The sequence below is a fragment of the Balaenoptera physalus genome (genome assembly GCF_965194825.1).
Source record: "Balaenoptera physalus genome assembly, chromosome: 1".
Lineage (NCBI taxonomy): Eukaryota > Metazoa > Chordata > Mammalia > Artiodactyla > Balaenopteridae > Balaenoptera > Balaenoptera physalus.
In genome coordinates, this window is record NC_138882.1 from 40,957,514 (window position 1) to 40,974,504 (window position 16,991).

The following is a 16,991-nucleotide window of genomic DNA, read 5'->3' on the forward strand; positions in this document are numbered from 1 at the left end:
GAAACTCTGTACACCCCTCCCCTCTTTTTGCCTGAGTTTACTCATTTGTAAAATAGGAATCATCATGCTACCCAGCTAATAGGGTTGTCGTAAGGATTTGCTGGGTAATATATATAAAGGGTTCACATCATGCCTGGTCGTCTGAGTGCCCTCGTGTCAGCTGTTATCATTATTAATGTTTCAGGTTGAGCAGGGCAGGAAGGGGGCGAATTCGAAGATCTATTTTTCAGAGAAAGGGGACAGAGATGGCAGGATGACATGGTGGAGGTGTGTTTTGGGGGAGGGGAGTCTATTCTGAGACTTTGGGAATATGCCCCTCAAGAAGGAGGAATTCCTCAAGGCTTGTTGACCTGAACATCTGGGTCCTAGCAGAACCACCAAGGTCTCCCAGTTATGTAGACTCTAATCATTTTAAACTTATGCACAGCAGGCTGGAATTTCTGAGGCTTTTTACCTAGCAAAAGGGTGAGCTGAACTCAGTTTTGGTACAAACCAGATAGGCCGAGTGCAGGAGAGTTTTCTGAATTTCTTAACAGAATAAACGACCTCCAAGTCCTTCGGCAGGCCTTTCTGGGAATACGGTGGCAAACTTTCTCACTTTCGAGTTGAGTAGATAGATCCTCATAGCAATTTTAAAAAATGTATTCGGGGCTTCCTTTGGTGGCGCAGTGGTTGAGAATCTGCCTGCCAATGCAGGGGACACGGGTTCGAGCCCTGGTCTGGGAAGATCCCACATGCCGCGGAGCAACTGGGCCCATGAGCCACAATTGCTGAGCCTGCGTGTCTGGAGCCTGTGCTCCGCAACAAGAGAGGCCGCGATAGTGAGAGGCCCGCGCACCGCGATGAAGAGTGGCCCCCACTTGCCGCAACTGGAGAAAGCCCTCGCACAGAAACGAAGACCCAACACAGCCAAAAATAAATAAATAAATAAAATTAAAAAAAAAAAAAAAAAAGAGTCAATTTGTATTTGTAACCTAAAATAAAAAAAAAAAAGTATTCATTTTAAAAGCCTTATGACAATATAAAATGTAATGGCATTTAATAAACAACTGTACTGACAGGAAAAAAATCACACCCTTGTGAATCCAGGAAGTATAGCCCCCAGTTATATTGGGGTCCTACCCCAGTGACTCCTTGGCCCTGGCCTCTGCCCCCCACACTGTCCCCACTCTGTGACTGTGGGGTGGCGACTGAACAGAGTCCCCCAGGGCTGTGGAAAGATCCAGCTGCAGACGGGCAGCAAGGACTAATGAGGGGTTTTACAGCATCTGCTGGACCAAATGTTTTCTGACATTTGTATTAACTCTCTTGGGCTCTCGCTCCAAGGCCTCTAATGACCTCATTTCCCCTAACTTTCCCCTCTGGCCGGCCCCAGGCAAGCACAGCGGTCTCCTGAGGGAGGGACTGGGGAGTGGGGACCACAGCCTGCGGCTCTCGCACCCAGTGTCCAGGGTGTGAGCGTGGATGGGTTGGGCTTGCATGGCTGCCTAGGAGTAAGAGCTGTGGGACCCCTCAGCACCTCACCCCTTCCCGCTGCCCTCCAGCCTTAAGCAGTGGCTGCAGCAGTAATGCTGGGAGCGCTGGAGACATCGGTTTTTCTTCTTTCTTGTTTTATAGCTTTTTGAGGCTTAACTGACATACAATAAACTGCACCTATTTAAAGTATGCACTTTGATAAGTGTGACATATGTAAACCCCATGAAACCACGAGATAATGAACATATCCACCCTCCCCTCCAATTTCCCTCCTCCCCCTCCATACCTCCCTAATCCCCCACCCAGGCAGCCATTGATCTGTTTTTTGTCACTATAAATTCATTTCATTTTATAAAATTTTACATAAATGGAATGGTACATTATATTCTTTTTTTTGGTCCAGATTCTTTTCACTCAGCTTAATCACTTTGTGATTCATTCAGTGTTGCATGTATCACTGCTTCATTCCTTTTTGTAGCCGAGTAGTAGTCCATTGTGTAAACACCATAATTTGTCCATCTAACTGATGATGGGCATTTGTGTACAGGTCTTTGTGTGGACATATGCTTTCATGTCTTTTGGGTAAGTGGCTAGGAGTGGAATAGCTGTATCACATAAAAGGTACATGCTTATTTAAGAAACTGTCTCACTGTTTTCCAAATTGGTTGTACCATTTTCCATCCCCACCAGCAGTGCATGTGAATTCCAGTTGCTCCGCATTCTTGCCAACATCTGGCACTGAAGGTCTTTTTTTTTTTTTTTTTTTAATGTATTTATTTATTTATTTATTTATTGGCTGCGTTTGGTTTTTGTTGCTGCGTGCGGGCTTTCTCTAGTTGCGGCAAGCGGGGCCTACTCTTCATTGAAGTGCACAGGCTTCTAATTGCGGTGGCTTCTTTTGTTGCACAGCTCGGGCTCTAGACGCACGGGCTTCAGTGGTTGTGGCACACGGGCTCCAGTAGTTGTGGCTCGCGGGCTCTGGAGCGCAGGCTCAGTAGTTGTGGCGCACGGGCCTAGTTGCTCCACGGCATGTGGGATCTTCCCAGACCAGGGATTGAACTCATGTCCCCTGCATTGGCAGGCAGATTCTTATTCACCGCGCCACCAGGGAAGTCCTTATTTTTTAATTAAAAAAAATTTTTGGCCACACTGTGCAGCATGCAGGACCTTATTTCCCCAACCAGGGATCGAATCCGTGCCCCTTGCAGTGGAAGTGCAGAGTCTTAACCACTGGACAGCCAAGGAAGTCCTGGCACTGAAGGTCTTTAATCACAGACATTCTAATAAGTGTACTTTGTGGTTTTGATTTCCATTTCCCTAACTAAAGATTTTGAGCATCTTTTCATATGCTTATTTGCCATCTGTATATCTTCTTTGGTGGAGTGTCTATTTTTAACATCGGGTTGTTTGTGTCTTTATTATTGAGTTCGGAGAATTTTTTAAAATATAATTTAAACATGAGTCTTTTATCAAATATATGCACTGCAGTCTGTGACTCGTCTTTTAATTCTCTTAATGGGGTCTTATGAAAAGTACAAAATTTTGATTTTAAGAAGTCTAGTTTATCAATTTTTAATTTTATGGATCAGGCTCTCGTGTCATGTCTGAGAAATCCTTGCTTAACAGAAGGTCACAAAGGCTTTTTCTTACGAGTTCTTCCAGATATTTTATAGATTTGGTTTTACATTTAAGTTTATGATCCATTTTGAGTTAATTTTTATATATGCTAAAAGGTATGAAACCAAATTTACTTATTTGCATATGTATATCCAATTTTCCCAGCACCACTTGTTCAAAGGCTATTTTTGCTCAACTGAATTGCCTTTGCACCTTTGCAGAATATTACTTATGCATTGTATTCTTTGGATTCTAAGACTGCCTAACAAAGTACCACAAACTTGATGGCTTAATACAACAGAAATTTAACTCTCTCCCAGTTCTGGAGGCCAGAAGTCCAAAGCCAAGGGATTGGCAGGCAGCACTCCTTCTGGAGGCTCTAGGGGAGAATCCTCTCTTGCCTCTTCCAGCTTCTGGAGGCTCCAGACATTCCTTGGTTTGTGGCAGCGTAACTCCAATCTCTGCTTCTGTCTTTACCTGGCCTTCTCGCCAAGTATTTCTGTGTCTTCCCTTCTTCTTATAAGGATAACTGTCATTGGGTTTAGGGCCTATCCTTAATCCAGGATGATCTCATCTTAAGATCCGTAACTTAATTACGTCTGCACAGACCCTTTTCCCAAATAAGATCACAGTCACAAGTTCCAGGTAGACATATGATTTTCATGGAGGGGGACAGGAGTCACCGCACTACTGATATCTATGTGTGGGTCTATTTGGGTACTATAGATTTATAATAAGTCTTTTTTTTTGGCTGCGTTGGGTCTTCATTGCTGCACGTGGGCTTTCTCTAGTTGCGGTGAGCGGGGGCTACTCTTCGTTGCGGTGCGCTGGCTTCTCAGTGCAGTGGCTTCTCTTGTTGCAGAGCGTGGGCTCTAGGCACGCGGGCTTCAGTAGTTGCGATGCGTTGGCTCAGTAGTTGTGGTGCACGGACTTTGTTGCTCCATGGCATGTGGGATCTTCCCAGACCAGGGATCGAACCCGTGTCCCCTGCATTGGCAGGCGGATTCTTAACCACTGCGCCACCAGGGAAGTCCTATAATAAGTCTTGAAATCAAGTAGTGTTAGTCCTCCAACTTTGCTCTTTTTCAAAGTCGTTTTGGCTATTCTAAGTCCTTTGTATTTTCATGTGAATTTTGGAATCAGCCTGTCAATTTCTACAAAAAAGGACTAGTGGGATTTGGGGGAGATTGTGTTGAATCTATATGGGGAGAATTAACAGTTTAACAACACTGAGTCTTCTAAAATATAACCAAAGTATATCTCTCCATTTATTTAGATCTTCTTTAATTTCCCCCAGCAACGTTTTATAATTTTCAACATACAGGTCTTTCTCATCTATTGTCATGTTTATCCCTATTTCATATTTTTTGATGCTATTGAAAAGGATATTGTTATTTTAATTTCAATTTTCTGTTTGTTCACTGATAGTGTGTAGAAATCCAGTTGATTTGTGGATATTTACCTGTATCTTACAATCTTACTAGACTCACTTATTAGTTTTAGTGACTTTTTTGTAGAGTCAATCAGATTTTCTTCATAGATGATCATATCATCTGAGCATAAAAACAGTTTTACTTCCTTTCCAGTTTGGATTTCTTTTCTTTGCCTTATGCATTGGTTGGAATCTCCAATGCAATGTTGGTAAAAGTAGTGAGCGTGGACATTCTGCTGTGTACCTGATCTTAGGGGGAAAGTATTCAGTCTTTCACTACTAAGTATGATGTTAGTTATAGGTACGGTGACCAATTGTCTCAGATTTCCCAGGACGGAGGGATTTCCTGGGGTGTACCACTTTCAGTGCTAAAACTGGGATAGTCCCAGGCAAACTAGGACAATTGGTCACCTAGTTGTAGGGTCAGTTTCAACGATTTTTTCTCCTTATCATAGGTTGTATTTTCCTGTTTCTTTACACGCATGGTAATTTTGTTTTGGATGCCAGACATTGGGAGTTTTACTTTGATGGGTGCTAGATAGTTTTGTATTCATATAAATGTCCTTGAACTTGTTCCACGATGCAGCAGTTTTATCCTTTCAGGTCTTTAAGATTTGTTAGGTGAGATGAAAGCAGTATTTAGTCTAGCGCTAATTGTTTTTCACTACTGAAGCAAGATCCTTCTGCGTAATCTCCCCATAAATTATGAATTTTTTCCCTGGGTAATTTGATAGTTTCAGACTTGACTGAAGTTGACCTCTACTATACCCTGTTTGGAGAATACGTATTAAATAACACCATCTCAGAGAAATGGTAGATAGAATTTGGAGACTAAGATATACCTTTAGAAATAAGATTGAAATAAAACTCTGAGGATTTAGGTGACATTATTCTGAATATTTTGGCTTACTTACAGATTTCTGCATTACCTTTCCTGAAATCAGCTTCAGAAGGTCTTTATCAAGATCTGTTACCTCAAACTTTATTCTACCAAAACCTTGAATAGAAGGACACATCCTTAATACTACAATACCTGAGACAGAAGTATAAATGTGGGAATATTATTCTGTACTTTGTAGTAATGGGGATGGAAACTGGGAAAATAAAATAAAAAATATAAAGTCAAAAAATAATTATGAATTTTTCCAATCTGGTGGGAGTAGGAAGTATTCCCAGCCCTGTGTGAGCTCTGGGCACTCTTTCCTTCATCTTTTTGGGTGGTTATTTCCCCAGCCATGGGTAGTTGTCTTACACACATATGCTGATCTGTGCTCTGCTGAAAATTTGAAGATTTCCAGGGTTTTCTCTGTGTAACTCTCTCCTCTTAGATACTCTCTTGTATGTACTATAGCTGCCTGGTCTCCCCAGACCCCCAGCTCCTTCTCCCCATTCATAAATACTGCTGGGTTCCACCTCGGTTCCCCTTCCCTGCACTGTGGCTTAGACATTCTCTCAAGGCTGTAAACTGGGGCATCTCTTGGCATCATTGACCTTTGTTGCCTGATGTCTGGTGTCTTAGAAGCCTCATTTCCTATATCCCTCCATCAGGCAAGGAGCTCCCAGCAGGTGTTATGCTTGCTCTTATCAAGCTGGGTGCTGCTCAAGCACAGATAAGACCTGGGACTCCTCCTTCCTCTTTCTCCTTTCTTCAAAGCATATTTAAGTCCATCACATTTTACTGCCTGGTTATTCTCCCCCAAATACCTGTTTGCTTTCATGTGACACAAATTATGCTTCAATCCCTTCAGATTGCCCTTTCTTCCCTTGATTGTTCCTGAGGCCACACATCCTCCAGGAAGTCTTCCTGGATGGAGTGAGATAGATGGTGCATCTCCTTGCCACACCATCTGCCCATGAGTTTATGAATCCTTTTTCCCTTGTTTACCATTGTCACAGCAGCTCCTCAGAACTCCCATCCCCAATCTGCACAACTTCAAAGTGTGCCCTGCACTTGCATTCCCCTGGAGTCGTGCAACACTCAGCCCTAAGGAAGGGTTTGAAAGTAGACACTCCATGGGCTTCCTCATTTCTAATCTCCAATCACACCATTGCTCTGCTTGGAATGCTCTTCTGCACATTCTCCTGTCGAAATTCTACTCAAGTCCTAGTTAAATGGGACCTCGATGAAACCATCCCAGGTTCCACAAGGCATGGTAGTGACTTCTTTCTCTGTCCTCCCATGATCTCATCAGAGTCTGCCTTTGAACACGGCTGGTTGTGTCCGGGCCTTTCTCCCTGACTAGAGTGTGCCTTTCATGAAGACAGGGGCCATGAAATACTCATGTCTGTATTCCTGGCTCTTAATACAGGGCCTGGCCTGGCAGGAGCTCAGTGACTGAGGAGTAAATGACCAGATGAACTGAGGTCAAGTGGAAGCTACAAAGAGCAGACATCCTCAGCCCTTCCGGGAAAGTCTCGGGTGTAGCAAATCAGAGTTCTTCAGGGGCTCAAGGCAGGCTGAGGAGGGGGGAAGTTTGGGCCATCAGGGTACATGGGTCAGCTCCGGGCAAAGCCAGGGGAGTGGCAAGACTCAGTTCAACGTCCAGCCTGCCGTGTTGACACCTTCATGTTGCTGGACATTAAAACCTTGTAGAGGAATGCTCAGTGTGTTTGTGAAAGAGGACACCCACCACATACACCTGCACACGCTTGTGTGTGTACAGGGACCACTTAGGTAAACGCAGGAATTACCACACAAGGTCACACCCATGTGTAAATGTGCAGATGTGCACTTGGATGGCCAGGCATGTAGAGATGCACACGAGGCTTACGTGAACACACACACACACACACACAGGTTCGGCAGTCATTGAGAGCCCACAAAACACAGCGAGTGTGATCACAGTTGTTAAAGGGCAGGGAAGTGAGAGCCCAGAGCAGACGCATGGGCTGTCTCCTGATAACCAAAGCCAAAGGATGCTTGGAGGGGCTGAACACTGAACGCCTTCCTTTCCTCTTTTCCAGAAAGTAGTCTGGGACTTTAGCTAGACCCTTGCAGCTTTGCCCCCATAAGGAACCACAGCGTCTGATGCTCAGCAGCTGGAAACAGCAAGGGTGGGTGTGTGTGTGTCCTCTGTCCAGGAGCTCCCCAAGGGCAGGGAGTGTGTCTTCTACAATAAGGCTGAGCCTCTCTTGAGGGAAGACCCCGCCTCCCTTGGGCTCCTCCCAAGGGAACAGGCATTGCTTCCTCCTCACCTTCCCACACCTGGAGGGCCCTGGAGGAGTGGTTCTGAGCTGGGTTTCTCAGTGACCTGTTGCACACTCTCCCCTACAGATCTTGGGAAATCCTGGATGCCAAGGCCCCAGTGAGCCACCAACCTTCGGGGTTCAATCACTGGAGGCCTGGGCAGTGATTCTGTTCAATCCCGGCTGCAGGGCCCCCAGAACCGGTGCGCTCAGGTTTCCTGGCAGATCGGAATCGCTAGGGAGTTGTTGAGAACCTGAGGTTTCCTCCATAATTTACATCCTTGCTCCTCCCTGGACGGGATCACATGGCCCCGGACAAAGTGGGTGAACACTATGCTGGGGGAACCTGATCTCCTAGGTCGGGTAACAACAACAAGGCGAACAATGCAAGGATTACCCTGAACTCTGGCCAGAGCTCAGGGAGATCCGGAGCCGGCAGGAGGCCAGTGACCTGATAGGGCCGCTTAAGCTCAGCAGTGGCCTTTCACTTGCTGGGGGTGGAGGGTAATTGGGGAGGAGGAAGCTGAATGCTCTGGGAGCCTTAGGAAAAAGACGGAGGCTCTGTTTTGCCCAACCTCACTAGCCTGTGGGGCTGCTGAATGAGGTTGCTCTGGTGCGGATGCCCCACTCCCCACCATGTCTCTGCTGTTGACCGAACTGGAGTGTCTGCTGATCGTGCCTGTTCCTTGTTCTCTACCTGTGCTCCGGGCTCATCCCCTCCCCGTGTCCCATGCCTTGGTTCTCCTGAATCTGCACCCTTCTCTCTCCACTGGCTCCATTCCCTCAACATATAAACACACCTGGGACTTGGGTATCTTAAAATAAATTTCCCTTTGTCCCTCCAGTCACCAGCCCACTTCTCTCCTTCCCTTCTTGGATCAGCCACTGGAAAGAGACTGAGGGCAACACGCCCTCCACACTGCACCCTGCCCACATTCCACTTGTCTCCACCTGCTCCACTGACACAGAGACACCCCCATGATTTATATACCCACAAACTCTCCTGGGCACCTGAATGTTCCACAGGCAGACTCTGAACTTGTTATTTATTCATCAAATGTTTTTAAAATACTTTCTTTGTGACAGACATTGAGCAATAAGGTGAGTACAATGAGGGTTAAAGAGCTTATTTGATGGTAAACAGATATGTAAACCAACCCTTACTGATCTGATTATTAAGGAATGCAACTGAAATCTGCCCAGAATGTTGTGAGAACCCAGGGAAGTGCATCAAACTGGGAGGGGAGGAGCAACTGGTCATAGTAGGCTTTCTGGAGGAATTGGGTTGGAACTGAGTTTTAAAGGATGTATAAGAAGTGGGTAGAAGAAATTGGGATTCTGGCTGCAGGACTCTTTCAATTTTAAGTGACAGGACTAACTTAAGCAAACCAGGACTATATAACTTGGCCAACTGGGTGAAGTGGCCTCAGAGCCTCAAAAATAGAACTACCATATGACCCAGCAATCCCACTACTGGGCATATACCCTGAGAAAACCATAATTCAAAAAGAGACAAGTACCACAATGTTCATTGCAACACTATTTACAATAGCCAGGACATGGAACCAACCTAAATGTCCATCGACAGATGAATGGATAAAGAAGATGTGGCACATATATACAATGGAATATTAGCCATAAAAAGAAACAAAATTAAGTTATTTGTAGTGAGGTGGATGGACCTAGGGTCTGTCATACAGAGTGAAGTAAGTCAGAAAGAGAAAAACGAATACCGTATGCTAATGCATATATATGGAATCTAAAAAAAAAAAAAAAAAATGGTACTGATGAACCTAGTGGCAGGGCAGGAATAAAGAGGTAGATGTAGAAAATGGACTTCAGGACATGGGATGGGAGGGCGAAGCTGGGGCGAAGTGAGAGTAGCATTGACGTGTATACACTACGGAATGTAAAATAGTTGGCTGGTGGGAAGCAGCAGCATAGCACAGGGAGATGGGTTCCGTGCTTTGCAATGACCTAGAGGGGTGGGATAGGGAAGATGGGAGGGAGGCTCAAGAGGAAGGGGATATGGGGACATATGTATGCATATGGCTGATTCACTTTGTTGTGCAACAGAGACTAACACAGTATTGTGAAGCAATTTTACTCCCATAAAGATGTATTAAAAAAAAAAAAGCCTTCAGGTCTGCTGCTCTTCTTGTCTCTCCCTCTATGTTGGACTCATTCTCTCCTAACCAGTTAAGCTTCCTCTGTGTTTCAGGGGGCAGAAGGAGCATGGCCACAGGAAGTTCCAGGCTTACATCACTTCAGTTTGTTGACCTCACAAGAAAGAGAAAACTATCCCAGCACCCATATATAAAATCCCAGAGAAGGGCTCTGATTGGTCCAGATTGGGTCATGTGCCAATCCTGGACCAATCACTGAGGACTGGGATACTATGATTGATGAGGCCTGGATCTCCTGCCCAACCCTGGGGCCGGGGAGCAGGATACTGTGATTGGTAGCTCCATCAGGGCCACATGGAATGAGACAGGGGAGGCAAGCCAAAGGACGGGCTACTGAAAACACAAAAACAACAATATTCGTAATAGAGAACTTTCTAAACAGAGAGAATGGCATGTACAAAACTATACAACAGCCATGGAATGTGCCTGGGAATTACTAGTAGTTTCCTGTAGCTGGATCTAAGGATGAACTTGGATGAGTGGCAAGAAATAAACCTAGAGAAGAAGAAAGAATTTGGGGGGCCATATGTGCTGAACAACAGAGTTTAAATATTATCCTAAAAGCTATGGAGAATCTTGGGAAAATATTATATCATGTATTTATATGATCAGATTCTTATATTTGGGAAAAAATCCTCTTGGCCATAAAACTGTTCTTTTCTTCCTTATTTCAGTTAAGGCCATCCCCATCTTGCCAGTTCCATGAGCTGAAATCTGGGGAACTTGGGGCTGTCTCCCTCAGCCAAGTTCTCCCTGGATCCCCTCCACATTAGCCATCCCTTTCCATTTTATGGCACTGTCTTAGTTCAGGCCCAGGTCTGTTCTTGCAAGGACTACTATGGTGGGCCCTGTTAACTTAGACCAAGGCATCCACTCTTCCAGGGAGGTTTCTGTGACCCAGCCCAGGCTGGGTTAGACCTAGTTCTCTCTGTTTCCATCCATAGTACACACCCTGCTCATAGCAGTCATCTCTGCATTGTAACTGTGCACCATCTGGCTCTGACCATATGCTCTGTGTACATAGGCTCTGTGGATGCCTCAGGAGCATGACCCTGTTTTTCATTTCTTACCCCAGCTGCACTGATGGTGTCCAGTACACTATAGACACTGGGTAAATATTTGTTGATCAATGAAAAGAGATATGAATAAATGAATCCCACCTCCTGCCACTAAGGCAAATTTAAACGCACCCATAACTGAAAACAAAACAAAACAAAAAACATTCTAAGGCCTTAGTGAGGCTCTCCGACACAATGGGATTTTCCTCATCAATTTCCAGGGCTCATGCTCTTTTTCTCTATCCTTCCAGCTCCTCTTTTCACTTTCCCTCTCTCTATGGAACCGTGGACAGGGAATGTTGCCTGCCATTCCAGTAAACAAAGAAGGTTGCCCGTCATCTCAGTTCTACAAGGATCAAGCCTTTAGCCACTGCAGCCACCCACCGACCACATGCCCTTAAGGGAATTCAAGATGTAGAAAAGCAGAATGCATTCTGTGCTTTGGATACTGGTCCTAGATAGTTAAGATGCGTATCTAAGGAATAATTTCAAATGATCCCAGATTCTTGCCTCTTCCCGTGCATAGAAAAGTACTAAAATCATTAATTCGAGATGTCTGTTCTTTGTGATGAGCAATAATCTTTAGGTGTTCAACTACATGTTTATTTGTTTGTTTTCCAGCAAAAAAACTCCTCTATATCCTGGCTCCTCCCTTACCTCTTCAGAGCAGTTCCTCAGAGCTACCTGAGAGGCTGTAGTCTCCCGGGCTATATAGTCCTCAGCAGGTCCCCAAATAAAACTTAACTCACAACTTTTAGGTTGTGCGTTTTTCTTCAGTTGACAGAACTTTCTATCTTGTCTATCATTGCACAATGAAGTCTGCAGTGTGTGTGTGTGTGTGTGTACAGGAAATGCTTTGTAACAAATGCCCCCAACCATTAGTGGCTTAAAATATTACACACGCATTATCTCAGAGTATCTGTGTGTCAGGAATCTGGGCACAGCTGAGCTGGGCCCTCTGTTTCAGGGAGGGTCACCCAGCTGTAACTAGGTTTCATCTGGGGCCTGATCCACTTCTGAGCTCCCTTACATGGGTGGAGGCAGGGTTCAGTCCCTTGCTGGCTCTTGGCTGGGGGCCACCCTCAGTTCCTTGCCAGGTCAGCCTCTCCACCATGGCAGCTGGTTTCATCAAAGTCAGCAAAAGACAGAGTCAGTACATAATCTTTTGTAACCTAATCACAGATGTGACATTCCATCACCTTTGCTGTGTTCTATTTGCCAGAAGCAAGTTACTAGGTTCAGCTCATACTCAAGGGAAGGTTGTGAGTACCAGGGGATGGAGTCACTGGGGACCATCTTAGGAGTCTGCCTGTCACAGGGTGTAGCCATTAAAATCATGAAACTATTTGAATGTCACCTTTGTTCTTTCATACTGAATAAAAACAGAGCTCCATCAACACTTTTGTGTTAACTCCCTGATTAAATAAATTTATTTATTTAAATAAATACCTTGCTGTCTAACATTAAGTTGAAAACCAAATGATTTCTAACTTTGTTTACTGACCTCCTTATTGCCAAAGTGAGCTGACATATGTTTTGGGGCTAAGATGTTAGTTCAGAGTGTTGTGATTGCAAGCAAGAGGGGTAATAAGTTGGCTCCAGTAACCAAGGTGTGGGAAGGGCCTATGGACAGCTGCAACAAGACCTGCAGTGTCACCAGGCCTCTCTCTGCACACCTTGTGTCTGCATTGTCCCTCATGGCCACCCACAGCTCCAGGCTCCCTCTCCCAGCTTGGCCAGTAGAATAAAACTGAGACTCATGCTCTCAGGCCATGAGGTCTAAATTGCTAAGAAGAGGCTCTGTTTTCCTCAGTATGAGTCACATGCCCATCTCTGGACCAGTCAAGGGCAGTCAGTGGTGGTGCCATGGCGCTCAGTTTGGGGCGGGTGTTGGGTCCCAGGGCAACCCCTGTGCTGGGGAGTGGTGGTTCTGTCAGAGCGTGGTTGTCTCCGTGGCACCACATGATTGGAGAAGGCCAAGCCAATTTGCTGGAAGAGGGAGGAGAGCTGGACAGATAAGACAAAAGCTCCGTCTTGCCCTCCCTGTGTGTCTCTCTCACAAGGCGCTTATCTAAAGGGAATAAAACTTGGGTGTTGGGGCAGGAATTGAAATCTGGGATCTATCCCCTCCCACTAGTTATATTACCACAGGCTGGTTCACTTCTCTCTAGACCCTGGCTTCACAATGCATGAGGAGGGAATTATAGTACCTGTCATCCTTGCTCCAGAGGGAGGCTGCGAGTGCAAGTTGTAGAGGACTGAATGGTGTCTCCCCAAAATTCATGTTTCCATAGGACCTCGGAATGTGACTTTGTTTCAAGAGTATCTGGAGATATAATTAATTAAGGATCTTGAGATGAAATGATCCTGGGTTTAGGGGGGCTCTAAATCCAGTGACTGGTGTCCCTATAAGAAGAGAGAGGGCACAGAGAGACAGAGGAAAAAGGCCACGTGAAGACGGAGGCAGAGATTGGAGAGGCGCGCCTACAAGCCAAAGGATGCTGAGCGCTGAGGGAAGCCGCCAGAAGCCAGGAGAGAGGAACAGGGGGGTCTCTCCCTCACAGCCCTCACAAGGAACCAACCCAGAAGACACCTGGACTTCAGATTTCTGGCCTCCTGAACTGTGAGAGAATAAATGTCTGTTGTTCTAAGCCATTGAGTTGGTGGTAATTTGTTATGGCAGCCGCAGGAAACGATACGTAAGGTTAAGATGAAAAGCGTGAGAAACACACAGCATTATGGGATCAAGAATGTTATTACAATAAGCACAGTGATTACACAGAAACCTATCGAACTCCTCGGAGATCTTTTGCCTGGTTCTGAGTGCTGCCCAGATCTGTTCATTATGTTGTCGCTACATCCATAGCCTTAATCCAGTCGTAGCCACCTCCCTGCCATCTGTGCAGGTGTGACCTGCAGCTTGGAAATCATCACTGAGCTCAGAGGAGGAAGCTAAGTGGACAGCTCTGGACACTGACCACTGAGTGCTCGCCCACTTGCTGCCACTGTTCTAAGCACTCCATGAGGGCACCGTGCTCTCGGCGCTTTTTTGCAGATGGAGAGATTGAGCGCCGCAGTGAGAGAGTGGTGGCGCTACGAGCAGAATCCAAGGGTCAGGCTTCAGAGCCTGTGTGCGTGAACTGCCTCACTGTGCCTCCTCGGGCAGTGAGGATCACCCCTTCCTGAGTTACTGGGGACAACACAGCTATTACCAGAGCCTTGGGCTGCCAGCCTGCCCTTCCTCCTCCCATCTCTGCCCCCTCATCCAAGGCGACGGCAGGCTCTGAAAATCCCCGTGTTCTCTAACCCCGCTCCACCTCCGGCCAGTCCGGCCTTTGGTCTCCTCACTGGATGCCCAGCCCCCAGTAGCACGGGAAATGAGCTGGTTAGAAATGGGAACCAGCTATCACCCCGCTCAGGTGCTTCCTGGCTAGTGGCACGGCACAAGGCCCTAGACGAGCTGTGTGGGCGCCCGGCTGGCCTTAGATCCCGCCGCTCACCAGGAAGCGTGGTCCTGCCAGCTTCAGCAGAGCAGGGCTCCGGGGGATGCCTCCTGTCTCTAAGCCCTGAGCTTCAGAAGTTTTCGGGTCCCCTTTTTATCACTCCCACAACCATAAGCCCTCAGCCACCTCGGCCTTTACCCTCACCTCCGTAGGCCCTGTCCTCAGGCCCAGCCTTGCCCGCTTCCGTCTGAATCCTGAAGGGGTTCCCAACCCACACCAGCCCGGGGTGAGGTCACCCAGTCCCCTCACGTCCGAAGTGACCTCTCCTACTCCAGCACCCCCTGAGCTTCAGATCTGTGCTTTCAATCACTTATGTGACGTGTCCTGTTTCATAGCCGACCGGCTATGATGTCTGAAACTTCACATGTCCTCTTCCGGCCCCAGTCATCCCCACCTGGGCAAATGGCGCCCTGATTCATGTGGTCGCTTCAGCCCCCCATCCCAGGGGTCATCTCAGTTCCTCTCTCCCTCTTTCACTTTCCACAGTCAATTCATCAGCCGGTCAGGTTTCACTCTTCTTCAGAATATGCCACAAAACTGTCTCTGGTGCCTCAATGCCTGAGGCCACGCCCACCTCAAGCCTGGACCTCATAGTCACCGCCCAGCTGGACCCTGTTTCCGCTGTGGTCTCTTTGACCCATTCTCTACACAGCAGCCAGGCATCTTTGAAAACCCAGAAATCAGTTTCATTGCTCTGCTGAAAACCCTCCAATGGCTTCCACAGGACTCAGCGTAAAAGCTGAAGTCCTTGTGTGTCCTCAGGGGCCCGACCTCTAGCCTCCTCTCATAGACCCTCCAGCTGCACAGGTTTTGTCCGCCCAGCCCTGCCCACAGCTTCCCCACCAGAGCTCGAGCCCCGGGTCCCACCCTTGGAATTCTCTGCTCAGGTCTGCTGGCTGGCTGCCCGCTTCCCATCATGCAGATTTCAGCTCCAGTGACCTCCCGGAGACATCTCCCTTGATCAACACCCCCTGCCAATCACACGCTGGTCATCTCCCTGTTTGATCTTCTGATGGCACGCGTCATAAATAAAATGACAGTCTTTCTCGTTACTGGAGGTAGTCATGTTCTGTAAAGTCGCCCTGAACAATGAATTAGCAAATATTGAGGCCATCGGGGAAACACAGGTTTAGGCACCTATGAGCCTATTAACCGTTTTCTTTGTGTGTTTCTGTTTAAACACACCTTCTTTAAAATATTCCGTTGATTCATTAACATTGAACTCCCAGTACAACAGCACGCATGCCTGAGGGAAGCGTATGTAACACTCGCCTTCCCTGTGGGGCACTTCCCAGCCTTCTTGAACTTACAAACTCTAGATGGACAACTTCAGCGCTGTGCTTGGGGCCATTTTAAACAGCGAAATCACCAACAGAAAGTACATAAATGTTTAAAAAAAAAAAAGTGGCACTAAATAGACCACAAAAAGATGCTTGTTTATAGTATGAGAGCTGAAAACGAGAAGCTTCCGCCTCATCTGAATATGCACGTCAGCCACTCAGGATTTTCACTGCTCTTTACTTGTCTCTGAATGACTCCGACAGTACTGGATGTATTGATCTTGGGGTTGCAAATAAGTTCTAGCAAATAGGTGAGCTTGCAAATAATGGAATCTGAAATTAAGGAGGATCAGCTGCATTTAGTTGTGTTATATTTCTCCTGACTAGAAGATAAGCTCCAGGAGACCTTGTCTGCTTTGTTCACTGCCACATTCTCAGCTCTTGGTACAATGCTTAGCACATGGGAAGTACTCAGTACATGTTTGTTGATTGAAAGAAAAAATAGAAGGCAGGAAGGAAGGCGGGAGGAGGCCAGGGAGCTCCGCTGGGGGTGGTGGAGGAACTTACCACGTTCTTCGTCTGGCCACCTCCCCACCCCATGCTGTCAGGTAACACCCCGGTCTCAGTTCCCCAGCCCAATGTCTGACCAAGAGTTGATGATCAGATTCTCTTTTATTCTCCCCTGGACTCTTCTGGGAGGTGAGAGTAAGGAGCTGCCTGACCTTCCATTTTAGTGTCTGGGGGCATTTGCACCTGCCTCTGTTTAGCTCTGATTTCGGTCTCTAGCAGGCAGAGTGCAAAGTCTCCTGGGCCAAGAGTCAGAAACCCTGATTTATGATATCAGACCTACCACCAATTAGCTGTGTGACTTTGGGGGTCATTTCCCCTCCCTGGCCTCAGTTTCCTCATGTGTTTCAAAAAAAGGATAAGGTCACTTATCCTCTCGTCTTTTGTGACAATCAAATAGCATAAGTGTATATAAAAGTGCAGTGCAAACTGTAACGTTCCCTCCAATGGCATGTATTATCAGTGTTATTTTACCCCTGGTCCTCTTGTCAATGGAATATTAGATTACAAGTGGCTTAAACTGATCCTCGTTTCACACATCAAGAAGACTGGAAGGAATTCCAAGATTCAGCAGCTTGACACTGTCCGGGCTCTGGGTTAGCATCTCTACCACGCTCTTGACTTCGTCACTAGACGGCTGTAGCCGCTCCAGGCTTTAGCCTCTCACACCGCCAGTCACCACAGGA

The 16,991-nt window shown here is 46.6% G+C and overlaps 1 long non-coding RNA gene across 1 annotated transcript in view; it reads left to right on the forward strand.

The window, feature by feature from the left end:
• Positions 1-7,306: 7,306 nt before the first annotated feature.
• Positions 7,307-16,991, forward strand: part of LOC309665729 — a 202,620-nt gene continuing 192,935 nt past the window's right edge. The window contains exon 1 of the long non-coding RNA XR_014266652.1: positions 7,307-9,492. This is a non-coding gene — a long non-coding RNA (uncharacterized lncRNA). The remainder of the gene's footprint in view (positions 9,493-16,991) is intronic.